Source organism: Mastomys coucha, unplaced genomic scaffold (assembly GCF_008632895.1).
Source record: "Mastomys coucha isolate ucsf_1 unplaced genomic scaffold, UCSF_Mcou_1 pScaffold22, whole genome shotgun sequence".
Lineage (NCBI taxonomy): Eukaryota > Metazoa > Chordata > Mammalia > Rodentia > Muridae > Mastomys > Mastomys coucha.
In genome coordinates, this window is record NW_022196905.1 from 220,993,485 (window position 1) to 221,008,173 (window position 14,689).

A 14,689-nucleotide genomic window follows, 5' to 3' on the forward strand; every position below is an offset into this window, starting at 1 on the left:
ACGTGCTCTCTCTTGGAGCCACGCTTAGTAACGTGCTCTCTCTTGGAGCCACGCTTAGTAACGTGATCTCTCTTGGAGCCACGCTTAGTAACGTGATCTCTCTTGGAGCCACACTTACTAACTTGCTCTCTCTTGGAGCCACACTTACTAACGTGCTCTCTCTTGGAGACAACTGATCCACTGATTCAAAAGCCACTCTTTTGTAACTACACCACAGAAACATCCGGGAATGATGATTTACCCAGTCTAGCTACCCCTTAGCCCAAACAGGCTAACACAGAACAATTGTCTTGTCCTATATAGACTCCTGCTCAAGTTTTTGCCTGTTTTGTTATAAACTATTCAATGAAAATATACATTCTGGAAGTTTTATTCACTTCAACTGCACTATGACTATTTGACATTAATGCCTTAGAAAAACATTATTTGTGATTCTGTTTTTAATAAGGTACTGTCATATACAGATATGGAGAAAATGTACTCTCTTAAGTTAAATTCTCATACTTTTATCATTGGTGTCATGAGGACTGTGATGTTTTGGCTTTTTCCTGCTTGATTTATATGTATAATGAGACAGAAAGATGAACGACCTACAGGAAGGGAGCTGGACCAGTTGGAAGAAGCTTCACCCCAACCATCCATCAGAAAGTCAAGCTAACTGCTCAAAATGTCTGGTGCTAGCTTCTTACAAACTGAAGTTTTGAAGACAAGAACAGTGTCCAGCTCATAAGACAGAGAAGAAAGACAAGAATAAGTAAAATTATTACTCTCCAGTAGTAAAATGGCCATCAAATTCATTACACTAACACCAGGTGACCATCACACAACATTGATTCTAAATCCACAGGAGGCAACTAAACTTTCTGCTTGTGAGTTACAGCCACAACCTAATATTACTACATTATTTTGAGCTATTTTCTTATGCAATTCAGAGATAAATTTTGTGGCAAAGTGCCCTATCAATCATTTATATTTGTTTTGTTAAAGGTTAAAGAGAGATTGGCACAGTATACATGTGGAGGTCAGAGGACAGTTTACAGGGTCAGCTCTTCCTTTCTACTATGTGGGTTCTCTGGGGTTCAGACTCAGGTAGTCAGATTTGGTGGCAAGAGCATTTACCTGCTGAATTATCTTGTCAGCCCTCTTTGCTCCTGTAAAAGTCATTATTTAATAGTTTTATTAAGTCTACTCTAACTAAGCCAGCTCAAATCTTTTGGCCAAAACTAAATAGAGTATAAATAATAAATAAGCCAAAGAAATAAATCCCCTCTCTACCCAGCATGTGCAATGAATTTGAAGAATAAACAAAACAATAACTACTGCTCTTGATCAAGGAGATGTCAATATTAGTGGAAAAATAAATATTTAGAAACAAACTAGAGAATATTTATAATTCATTTTCCCTTACCTCTTTTCTGATCAATACCATGACCACTCTAAAGATATTGGAATGTGTGTTTTTAACACAAAGAGAATTGGTCAGAGCAAGCTTCACTTGAAAGACATTCCAACCAATGGCACATTGGCAGCCAAGGTGTTCCCAGGCAGAGTGTCAATCAGATATCAGAATTCTCTTCTTCGCTCATGATACCTGTGCAGAGTCATGGGAACATGAGGCAGCAGAAACAGCATCTGACTAGAATTAGCAGTGTTTAACAAGCTTTTAACTAATTCTCAGTTTTACCCTAGGGAGATATATACCAGAGACACTAACATTTTCTCTGTGTAAAATAAAGACTAATCTTCTAGCTTAGTCTTGAGGAAAATGGAACAATTTCATGATCTTAATTTTGGTTTCCTTATACTGATTAAATTCAGTAAAATTTCTCTTAAACTAAATGTAGCCAGTCTGAATCCTCCCAGATGAACTACTGGCTTCACAAACAGTTTCCAAACATGTGGTCTCTTTAATTAAATCACTCACTGTCCCCTTTCCCTAGAAGCAATTTTGGCAACTAGCTAGTATATTAGTTGACTCCATGCAAGTATTCAAAAACCCCTTGTTGGGTGTTTATTGTTTCCATAAACACAATTTCTTTCTATTATAGTCAAGCTTACTTACCATGATGGTTGCCATGCCTAAGTTGGTGTTACATATGAATATTGTATGAGGACATATTTTGAGATAATATTTTGTGTCACTAAAGAGTATGTTTTGCCAGCCAAACATTGGACAGAGTTTGGAGAGTCTTATGGAAGAGTTTGGGGGAGGACTGAGGACCCTGAAAGGGATAGGAATTCCACAGTATGACCAAGAGCTTCAACTAAACTGGACCCCTGGGGATTCTTGGATACTAGTTCACCAACCAAAAAGCATACATGCTCTGGAATTAGGCCCCCTGCACGTATGTAGCAAACTGCAGCTTGTCTTCATGTGAGTCCCGGAACAACTGGAATGAGACAACAACTGTCCCTAAAGCTGTTGCCTGTCTCTGGAATCCATTCCCCTAACTGGGATGCCTTGTCTTGCCTCAGTGGAAAAGGATGAGCCTAGCCCTGAAGAGACTTCTTGTACCAGGGTGGGGGTATAACAAGAATGGGCCTTGACCCTCTCAGAGAAGAAGGGGAATGGAGATGGGGGGAGGCACTTAGTGAGGGGGCACTGGCAGGGAGGTAGTGTATAAAGTGAATGAATAAACAAACAAACAGATGGGAAAAAAGAATATGTGCTGCTATGTTGCCAATGTACATCTACTTTACGTTCTCTCTACTTGGCCCAAAATATTTCACTTGATGAATTTCAAATATTTCCCCTCACACAAATAGTTCTCATTGAATAATAATGACCATTGGTTCATTAATAATCATTAATGCTAATCTATATGAGAGAGTGAGAATAAAGGTAGAAAAATTCCATGTTTGTTCTGCCCAATATAATATATAATGTAATTAATATAATAAAATTGACAATAATTTTAAAAATGCAAATAGAAATAAAGAAAAGTAATAATAATTTAAGAATAATAATTTAGATAAAAATAATAAAAATAATAATAATAACTTAGAAAATAGTTTTAAAATTATTTTCTACAATTGATCTGCCTACCAAAGCCTTTACTAGCAAGCAAGAGATCCATTAAGGCATGAGATGTCTCAGCTGCTAACTGTAGTTGCACCCAAACCTGATAGCCTAAGTTTGATCTCCAGAAACAACCTAGTAGGAGAGAATGACTTCCACATTTTGACCTCTGATCTCCACCTGTGTACTCTGACATTGCTTCTCCTTCATCCCCACCTGAAATAATTAATAAATATTTAGAAAGGGTTTAAAGACAAGAGAGTACCATATGTAAATTTTAAGAATGTTATTTGGGTGCTAAGGCATGTGTCAAAGAGCCTTTAAAAATCTGGAGTTTGGAGCTGAAAGTGCTTCCTTTGTTTCCCTTGCGAATGATTCCAAGTTTTAGTTTGTTTCTTTGCCCATTTTAACATAAGTCTTTCATACCAAAAGAATCCAAAATGTTCTGTAATTCACTCTAACTTCCCTTGAGTCAACTTCTAAAGCCAATAGCAAACGCAAGCTCCTACATATGTCATGTTTCTTATTCTTACAGCAGAGCTTAGGCAATGGAAAGCATTACCTGTAAGATCCAGACATAGTAGATTTTGCAAACATGTGAGTCCACACTGTAGATTTTAATTACTGAAGTCACAGATACTGTAAAATGACTATGTACCCAGGAAACTTGAATTATGGCACTGACATTTGACTTTAAATAATCTTATTGAATCACATTTCTTCAGCCACTTAAAATGTTAAAACATCCATATGTGGGCCACATGAAAACAAGATGTTTGGCTTCATGGGTGTTGTGGACAGACTTCTGGACTGGATCATCCAGTTGAAATTTGTAGCTTATAAAATCCCTGAGAAGGGAATGGAGGAGTTCCAAAAACAGAGACAATCAAGAACTGCAAATGAAGCATTGTCTCTTTGCTAACTGAGCTATCTCATGAATAAGCTATTATTCAAATGTATGTTTGTACAAGTGAAATAAAATAAAATCTTCAGTAGATTTAATAAAGTAATACAAGTTCATTAAACAAAATTTAGTCCACCAGTTTCTGAAGTGTTGTTTGACACTATGTTTGTTCATTGATAGTATAATAATTCTAAACTTTAGAACAAGATGAATCCTTCAAAAGGGAAGGGGATAAAGGGAAAATGGGGAGGAAGAAAGGAAGGCATCAGGTATGAACAAACAAGCTGACAGAGAAAAAGAGCATTATCTGAGGTAGAAACATTCCACTGAATAAAGATAGGCATACTTACTAGTAGGAGAAAACAGAGACCAGAAGGAACTCCACACATATAGATGGACTGGTCTGTGACCCCAGACACATATGTAGCCAGAGGACTGCCTTGTCTGGCCTCAGTGGGAGAGGATGTGCCTAATCCTGTAGAGACTTGATGGACCAGGGAAGGGAGATGTGAAGGTGGGAATTGGGAGAGTGAGGATGATGGGGAAGGTGAGGGTGGGGAGGGTGGAGAGGGTGGGGAGATGAAGAGGATTGGGGTCAAGATGGTGGGGAGGTGGGAAGGGTTGGGATGGAGATGGTGGGGAGGTGGGGAGGGTGGAATGTGGGGAGAGTGGAGGGGTGGGGGAGGACCCTCTCAGAAACAAAGGGTTGGGGGGAGGGGATGAAGATATATTGGAGAAGGGACCAAGAAGGGGGCAATGTCTGAAATATAAATAAATAAGACAATTTTTGAAAAATAAATAAATACAATTTTTAAAAAGACCAGAAACTAGAAGCAAACAATGCAAATGCTTTCTGACATTGGTTTTGGCCATACTTTCACAGCTACAACACCAAAAGCATGGGCCAAATAAGCCAATCAGACAAATGAGACTTGGGTTAGTAAGAAAATGTCTATAGAACAAAGGAACCCATCAGAATACAAAGGCAGCTATGGGATGGTAGATGTTTCCAAATAATTTACCTGCTACGGAGATCATCTCTATGACATGTGAGTGGCTTCTACATCTCAATATCAAAATGCATAGCAACTCAGTGGAAAAGATGATCTAGGTTATGAATAAGCACCTCTCTAAAGAGGAGCGTAAACAACACATACAGGAAAGGTTCTGAGCATAACTAATCTCCAGAAAAATATTGACATAAACCTCTACCTGTCAAGATGGTTAAATTTAAAAAATCAGTATTACTATGTCCAATTTCTGGAGGAATCGCCAAACTGATTTCCAGAGTGGTTGTACCAGCTTGCAGTCCCACCAGCAATGAAGGAGTGTTCCTCTTTCTCCACAACCTCTCCAGCATCTTGCTGTCACCTGAGTTTTTTATCCTAGCCATTCTGACTGGTGTGAGGTGGAATCTCAGGGTTGTTTTGATTTGCATTTCCCTGATGACTAAGGATGTTGAACACTTCTTTTGATGCTTCTCAGCCATTTGTTATTCATCAGTTGAGAATTCTTTGTTTAGCTCTTTACCCCATTTTTAATAGGGTTATCTACTTCTTGAGTTCTTTGTATATATTGGATATTAGCCCTCTATCAGATATAGGATTGGTAAAGATATTTTCCCAATTTGTTGGCTGCCATTATGTCCTATTGACAGTGTGTTTGCAATTTTATGAGGTCCCATTTATCGATTCTTGATTTAGAGTATAAACTATTGTTCTGTTCAGGAAATTTTTCACTGTGCCTATATGCTCAAGGCTCCAGAGGACCTAACTATACCACTCTTGGGAATATACCCAGAAGATGCTCCAACATGTAATAAGGACACATACTCCACTAAGTTCATAGCAGCCTTATTTATAATAGCCAAAAACTGGAAACAACCCAGATGTCCCTCAACAGAGGAGTGGATACAGAAAATGTGGTACATTTACACAATGGAGTACTACTCAGCTATTAAAAACAATGAATTTATGAAATTCTTGGGGAAATGGATGGGCCTGGAGAATATCATCCTGAGTGAGGCAACCCAATCACAAAAGAACATACATGGTATACATTCTCTGATAAGTGGTTATTAGCCCGGGAGATCAGAATACACAAAGAACAAACCACAAACCGTAAGAAACTCAAGAAGAAGGAAGACCAAAGTGTGGATACTTCGTTCTTTCTTAAAAGGGGGAACAAACAACCCATGAAAGGAGTAGTAGAGACTAAATATGGAGCAGAGACTAAAGGAAGGACAATTCAGAGACTGCTCCAACCTGAAAATTCTTCCCATATTCAATCTTCAGATCTAGACACTAATGTGGATGCCAGCAAGTGCAGAATGTCAGGAGCCTGATATAGCTGTCTCCTGAGAGGCTCTGACAGTACCTGACTAATACAGAAGAAGAGGCTCACAGCCATCCATTGGACTGAGCACAGGGTCCCCAGTGAAGGAGCTAGAGAAAGGACCCAAGGGGGTTTGCAGCCCCTTAGGACAAACAACAATATGAACTAACTAGTACCCTCAGAGCTCCCAGGGACTAAACCACCAACCAAAGAGTACACTTGGTGGGACTAATGGGTCCAGCAGCATATGTGCAGCAGAGGATGGCCAAGTCAGTCATCAATGGGAGGAAAGGCCCTTGGCCCTGTGAAGGTTCTATGCCCCAGTGTAGGGGAATGTCAGGTCCAGTAAGCAAGAAGGGGTGGGGTGGTAAGCCGGGAGAGGGGTGAGGGAACAGGGGTTTGTTTTAGTTTTGGTTTTTTTTTTTATTTTATTTTATTTATTTTGTAGGGGAACCTGGGAAAGGAGATATTGTAAATAAAGAAAACATCTAATAAAAAAAATCAGTATTGACTAGAATGTAAAGAAACGGGTTCCCTTAAAAAATCCTGGGAGGGGGATGTTGAAATGAGGCAGCCTTTATGAAAGAGAAATACCAAGATTCATCAAGTCCATTCCTGAGCATTTATTTTTTTAAAAGTTGAACTCACATTCTCAGCAATGGTCTCGTTGCTCACACAAACAGGAGTGTCTGCATGATTTGACAACCTGATAGGTCTTCTCGTGCTGAGCTAAACAACACACAAGTGGACCAATACTGCAGGATGCCACTTATGGGAAGTTTCTAACGTAATTATCTTAGAGAAGAAAAATTGCATGGTGTTTTTCAGTAGCTATAGAAATATAATGAATTGTATGAAATTTCCACTATGTAAGTTCAATGCTAGAGATCTTATGGAAAACATTGTGCCCTTTGAAAATAAATAGCATAATAAGCTTAAAATCAACTAATAGGGTAGATTCTACAATAAATGTTTTTTAAAAAGAAATAAAACAAGAATTAGCCGTTTTCTTTTTTCCTAAAAAGGAATCTGATAGTTGGAATGGTTTTTGGTCTCCCTGTAAGAAATGAAACCATTGACAACAAATCAAGTAGATATTAGAATTATAGATACGGTTAATTTCATATATAACAACTTTACCAAAAATTAATTATAGATTAATTTCACAGTCAAATATAGATTATTCCTTCATCTACAAATAAAACCCATAAGAGGGTATGGAATGCTTATCTTAGCAATTGCAAACTTCTAAAACATGGTAGAGAGATGAGGGAGTTGCTTTTACATTATCAACAAATAATACTTATAAAACTCTTGGAAGTTCAAATAACTGCATGTATCCTGGGCTATAACCTCCATGTTAGATTTAGATTTCCAAATCTAAACACACTCTTTAGTTTTAAAATAAACATGGCTACTCTTTAGTTTCTCATTGTAAGGTTTTTTTTATGTATATGTGAAAGTACATAAAGGGGTAGGGAGATGGCTCAGTGGGTAAATTGCCTACTATCCTTGCATGAGGACCTGAGTTAGGACTTACAACACCCACAGAAAAGCCTGGTGCCATGGCACATGTGTGAAATGCCTGGACTGGGAGAGTCGAGAAGATCCTGGGGGTCCAGCCAGCTGAGCAAAACAGTGCAGTGTAGGTTCTCTGAAAATATCCTAGCTGAAAACCTAAGATGGAGATCCAATGGAGGAAAATGGTAAAAGTTGACTTCTAACCTCCAAATACACAGGCACAGATACTCCTCCTCCTCCTCCACACACACACACACGCACACACACACACACACACACATGCACACACACACACACACGCACACACACACGCACACATGTACATTCTCAAGCAAATACACACATGTATGCACTTACAGGTGTATGCATCTACACACACATGCATTCAAAAACAGGCAGATAAAAGAATGAAATGGGTACAAGCCCATCAAACAAATGCACATTTGCCCCTGTCCATCAAGGCCCACAGGAGAAGGCAAACTAGATTTGTGCACGATTAGACTGCCTCCCCATCCTTGGGTTTTCTTCTTTGCTTACTCAGACAGGGAAATGTAATAACATTATATCCTCACTTTGGGGATATACAAAAGATACTTGAAATTCCATTTAATAACCACTGTAAATAATACATTTTCCTCAGTGCACTGTATGGTTAGTTTAAAGGTATGAATTATGATTAAAGAAAGAAGGAAATAGAAAGATTATACGAAGGAACAAAATGAGAAAATGAGAACAGAGAGATGCACTTCATCTGCAACCAATGGTGGCATGGGAGACGAATGTCACACTGGAGTGCAGAGAGAGCTGTTTCTTGCTTTTATTTGTCTGTGTGTTCACTTCGCCATTCATTTTAAGGTGATGTATGGCCCATCACAGTATAGTGTACATTTCTCTAATTGATGCATTACACACATTACAGCAATTATAACCCTGTGGTATGCTTCTATTTCCTTCCAGTTTTGGGGGTGTTTTGGTTTTTGCATAGAAGTTACTAGGAAATGCAGATTATTAAGTCAAAGTGTGTATGTGTGTGTGTGTGTGTGTGTGTGTGTGTGTGTGTGTGTGTGTGTGGTGTGATGTGTGTGAGAGAGAGAGATAAGGGGAGAAAGAGAGAGGGAGAGAAAGGGAGAGAAAGAGAGAAGGAAGAGAGAGAGAAAGAGAGAGAGACAATACACAGGCACAGTTTCATATGGGGAGGCCAGAGATCAGCCTGACTGATTCCTCAAGAGCCATCCAGCATTTTTTTCAGCCATGAGCTCTCACTGGGACCTAGAGAGCACTAATTCTGTTAGATCCTCTCATCACTGAACCCCAGGACCCATTTGCCTCTACCTCCTCAACCCCAAAATGACAGGCATGGGCATGAGCCACCACGCCCAGTATCTAACTCAGGTGCTCAAGCCTTCTAAGAAGGCTTTTCACCTCCCCTGCCTCTTCAGACCACGTGAGCATTGTTTGCAATGTCAGTCTATACAGCAAAATTCCCTTTCCTCAGCTCCTACAGGAATGATAATTTAAAGACATAAAGTCTGTTGTTCTCCTATAGACATTATCCTTCTAAGTGTTAGTGAGGACACAACAACTCCATATCATTGTGAGAAATTAATCATAAGTAAATGATTTACTCTATTCTACCATTTAGGATGGAGAACAGGTAGACATCGATCAGTTGTTGGGAATAGGTACTTATTGCCTACTGTTTGCAAAGTACCATTCTAATGGTGCAGAACATGATACGTAATAAGACATAATCCTTGCCCTTGGAGAATTTATAATGTAATTGGAAAGGAAGTTAAACAAATGAATCAGTGTAATCCATGAAATAGGGTAGCAATGCAATTTTAAGAATTATCACCCTTAACACAAAAGGTAGATCCTGCTGCTATCAGAGTGTTTGTGTTGTACACAGTGTGGGCAAAGGAAACTTTTGCTAATACAACACTGAACAGTTTTATAGAATAGACCACATGTGGGAATGCTTCTGCAGAGGGAAGAAAGAACAACAAAGATAAGGTGGTTGGAGAAAAAAAAAACAGGAGGAAGAGCAGGCAGGCAGTTAAATGCCCCAAGGAGCATGGGGCAAGTGGAGAAGAAGATAAACCCTTTAAAGAAGGACATCTTGTGCATTGATTCTAATAAAAGTGGAAGGGCCTAGCACACCAGTAATCTAGTAACCCTGATGCAGATGGCTGGAACTGTGTGGATGGTGGAAATGGTTAGGTTCTTAGTTCTTATCAAAATCTCATCCTTCCCAGCAAGGTCTGGTTTTACCCAAGGTTTCAGAAAGATGAGTATTTTTATGTATAATATTTGCATTTTAGATAAGGAAATGTTAAAATACATGAAAACCAAGCATCAAAATATGTGCTATCTAGAATATCCAATGCAAGATGAGCAGATGAAGTTAAGCTTAACATGAAAATGTCCTGTGTTGCTGTCCTACAGCAGTAAGCTGTAAAATTAGGTATCCATAGATGTCTAAGGTCTATCATTTTAATTTCTTAAAACTGATGATTTTTAAAAGATGGCATGAAGCCAAGTCATGTGCTTTTCATTTCACATCAGACTTACACAAAGATAGTTTTAGTGTGCTGCATGAACAGCACTTATGAATAGTAGCTGCTAGTGACAAAATGGGTCATTGGACAGTGATTTACTAAATGTATCATTGCAAATGTCTCATAAGTAATGACTATGGGAAAACAAATAAATTATTATACACTATCACGGTGGACATCCCTTTGAAAATGCATTTCTCTTTTTGTTAATTATAGTCCACAGAGTGGGCAGGTTCTAGAGGGACTTAATATACTGAGCCATCAGCTGTTAAATCCTTTTATCTTTAATCTGTTCAATGACTCTATAGGACTGAGTGAAGTGTATTAGTGCTATTCAAATCCCACAGCTCTGGCAAAGGCTGTCTTTCTGTTTATTACTTTATTAGAGTCTGTTTCTCCTGTTCTTAATAAATGTGGCTAATATTTACTAAGCATCTGTTGTATGCCTGGTGCTATCCTGAGTCTAAACATAAATTAGCTTATTTGATCTTTACATCCTTTATCATTAGCCCAGCTTTAGAAAAACAGTTTGCAGCTAATACAAGTTAAGAAATCTCAAGGAAGTTTGACTCCAGAGATCCCTCTTTCACTGGGCCATATTGTCTTATCTATACTTAAGATTATTAATCAACACTTATGAATTAGGGCATACTAACTATGGTTGCAACTTTCTGTTCAAATTCATCTTTTGTTCTATGGTCAACAGGCAATTATTCCACCTGTTAAACCCACTAACGGGCTTTTCTCAAAATATGTCATTCAGTCTCTTCTGTTTTGAATCAGACTAATTGGCATATAAGAGAATATATGTAAACATGAGTGTACAGCTAAGAAGCTTTTGGTCTAAAGAGTGTTCCTCTTCTTGTAATCAATGCTATCTTTTCTGATATGACAACAAAATTGATAGAATAACCTGTTTTCCCAAAGATCTATATAATGAAAAAAAACTGTAATCGTTTTTGTGTAATTATATTCATTGTATAATATAGTATACAATATAATATAATTTACATATATTATTTACATATATTATTGCAAATTTATATGTAGTCTACAGTGCCTCAGCCACCATTCTGCTAATTTGGCTATTCCTAAGCCTTTCTATACCAGAGGCATTTTATTAGGTATATTGCTCTCCAAGCATGTCTCTCATGGATGAGAAACTAATTCTTTTTTTTTTCTAATATTTTATTAGATGTTTTCTTTATTTACAATATCTCCTTTCCCAGGTTCCCCTCCAAAAAAAAAAAAAGAAAGAAAAGAAAGAATAAATAAAAGAAAATTAAAAATACTAAAAGAAACCCCTGTTCCCTCTCCCCTCCCCCTCTCCCTGCTCACCATCTCACCCCCTCCTGCTTACCTATACTGGGGCATAGAACCTTCACAGGGCCAAGGGCCTCTCCTCCCATTGGATGACCAATTTGACCATCCTCTGTGATACATATGCTGCTGGAGCCATTAGTCCCACCTTGTGTACTCTTTGGTTGGAGTTTTAGTCCCTGGGAGCTCTGAGGGTACTAGTTAGTTCATATTGTTGTTCATCATCAGGGGCTGCAAACCCTTCAATACCTTGGGTCCTTTCTCTAGCTCCTTCTTTGGGGCCCTGTGCTCAGTCCAATGGATGGCTGTGATCCTCTTCTTCTGTATTAGTCAGGTACTGTCACGGCCTCTCAGGAGATAGCTATATCAGGCTCCTGTCAGCCAGCACTTGCTGGTATCCACAATAGTGTCTAGATTTGATGATTGAATATGGGAAGGATTCCCAGGTGGAGCAGTCTCTGACTTGTCCTTCCTTTAGTCTCTGCTCCATAGTTAGTCTCTACTACTCCTTCCATGGGTATTTCTTTCTTTTGGCTTGTTTATGTTAATCTCTCTAATGAAGCCAAGGTGGCAGAAAAAAGGAAATTAAGATCACTAAAGAGAAGAGAGAAATAAATAGCTTGAGAAAGAAGCACCTATTGTTGAGCAAAGGGACTTAAAAGCCAGAAAAGGAATGAGGCTTTGCTTATCAGGGTCTTCCTGTTAAAGTTAAAATAAAATAAAGTAATTTATTTCTTCACATTTCTTAAAGAACGTAGTATGAAAAACAGAGACTCTTTAATGTGACCTCTGTCACTATCTAGATTTGTGATCCAAATGGTTCATCTTAATCATTCTTTCACCTGTGGAATTAAGACAATGATTTATAAATTAACAGGTTGTTAGAACTTGTTATGGTGGCAAATGTACACAATCCCGGCACTTGCAAGTGGAGACTGGAGGATTTGAATTTTGGAACCAGCTGAGGTTATCTAAGATCCTATCTCAAAACAACAGGAAGTTAATTAATTAATTAAACGGCTGTTACAAAGAGTATATGAAATTTCTTATAATAAAAATGTATGGTAGATGGACACAGACATCTGCTCTCAGGAAGATTTCGGCAGCAACCATGGCCACCTTCGTGCAGCTCAGTGCCAAAGCCAAAATGCCCATTGTGGGTCTGGGCACCTGGAAGTCTCCCCCAAACCAAGTCAAAGAAGCTGTGAAGGCGGCCATTCATGTTGGGTACCGCCATATCGACTGCGCACATGCATATTGCAATGAGAATGAGGTGGGAGAAGGCATCCAAGAAAAGATCAAAGAAAAGGCTGTGAAGCGGGAGGACCTCTTCATCGTCAGCAAGTTGTGGCCTACCTGCTTTGAGAAAAAACTGCTTAAAGGAAGCTTTCCAGAAAACCTTCTCAGATCTGAAGCTGGACTATCTGGACCTCTATCTTATTCACTGGCCACAAGGACTTAAGCCAGGAAAGGAATTATTCCCCAAAGACGATCAAGGCAATATCCTCACCAGTAAAACAACGTTCTTGGAAGCCTGGGAGGGCATGGAGGAACTGGTGGACCAGAGCCTGGTGAAAGCTCTGGGTGTCTCTAACTTCAACCACTTCCAGATTGAAAGGCTCCTGAACAAGCCTGGACTGAAACATAAACCAGTGACCAACCAGATCGAGTGCCACCCTTATCTCACCCAGGAAAAACTGATCCAGTACTGTCACTCCAAGGGCATCGCTGTCACAGCCTACAGTCCCCTGGGCTCCCCAGACAGGCCTAGTGCCAAGCCAGAAGACCCTTCACTATTAGAAGACCACAAAATTAAAGAGATTGCCACCAAGCACAAGAAAACCTCAGCCCAGGTTCTGATTCGGTTCCACATCCAGAGGAATGTGGTGGTGATCCCGAAGTCCGTGACGCCAGCACGTATACAGGAGAACATTCAGGTCTTTGACTTCCAGTTGAGTGACGAGGAGATGGCCACTATCCTTAGCTTCCACAGAAACTGGAGGGCCTGCCTGCTGCCTGAGACAGTAAACATGGAAGAATATCCCCATGATGCAGAATACTGAAGCTGAGTCAGCTCACGAGGGTTCCTCTCTGCTGGGGCACACCTCACTCCCGGCCAGAGTTCTGTTTGAGCCCAGCCTGCCTGACATCCTGCTTTAGACAAAGCTGTGTTTAAATCCCCATGCTGAACCAGGGACAGACTGTTGCAAGCAAAGGTGCTTCGGAGAAGCAAATGGACATCTCTTTCACTAATTTAATCTGACCAAATGTTTGTCAAAATCCAGGAACCCTGGTAACATTTGAGGTTATACAGATAAAATAATAAAGAATCATAACATTAAGAAGCATTAAAAAAAATGTATGGTAGAGGTTAGTACCTATACAAGTGATTAAAAATATAAATTGTCTAATATACATAAATGATAACTCCACCCATTTGCCAACTATACCTAATGCTTAACATGCATTTGTAACTATAAAAAAAAGCCATGTCTAAATCCAGCTGCCCAGAGGACAAAATGTTACTAGTAAGAGGCACAAAAAGAAATAGTCGTTAAGAGTTATAAAGCAACAGGTAGAGGGACCTAATTTTAAAGGTTAGTTTACCTCTTGTTTGATAACAACAAAAAAAATAAAAATAAAAATAAAATAAAAACCTAAAAGAGCCATTCTAAAAATGGAAACTTCCAATATTATTTCAGAAAAATCTCATCAAGTTTTAATAATTAACAAATACAAATTAATGCACATGAATTTCAAATGTAATCCTAGGCATAAGCCCTAATAAAGTTATAATATCTGAACTTGCTCCCTAGTGAAACTTATTTTTAAAGAACACATCTTTTCTTTTTCTCATCATGCACTCATTGTTATTTCCATTTGTTATGAAGCTGATAGGAATTACCCCCAGAGAATGCTTAAACAGTGCATATTTTCTTAAGACAAAAGCACCTCCATCCAAATGGCTGCTTGATTGTATTTTTCTAAATGATTCTACTTTGTTGGTTATTATGCTTAACATTTCTTTCAAGT

The 14,689-nt window shown here is 38.8% G+C and overlaps 1 pseudogene; it reads left to right on the forward strand.

Moving 5' to 3' along the window:
* Positions 1-12,733: 12,733 nt before the first annotated feature.
* On the forward strand, positions 12,734-13,771 carry LOC116104508 (annotated as a pseudogene).
* The last annotated feature ends 918 nt before the right edge of the window (positions 13,772-14,689 follow it).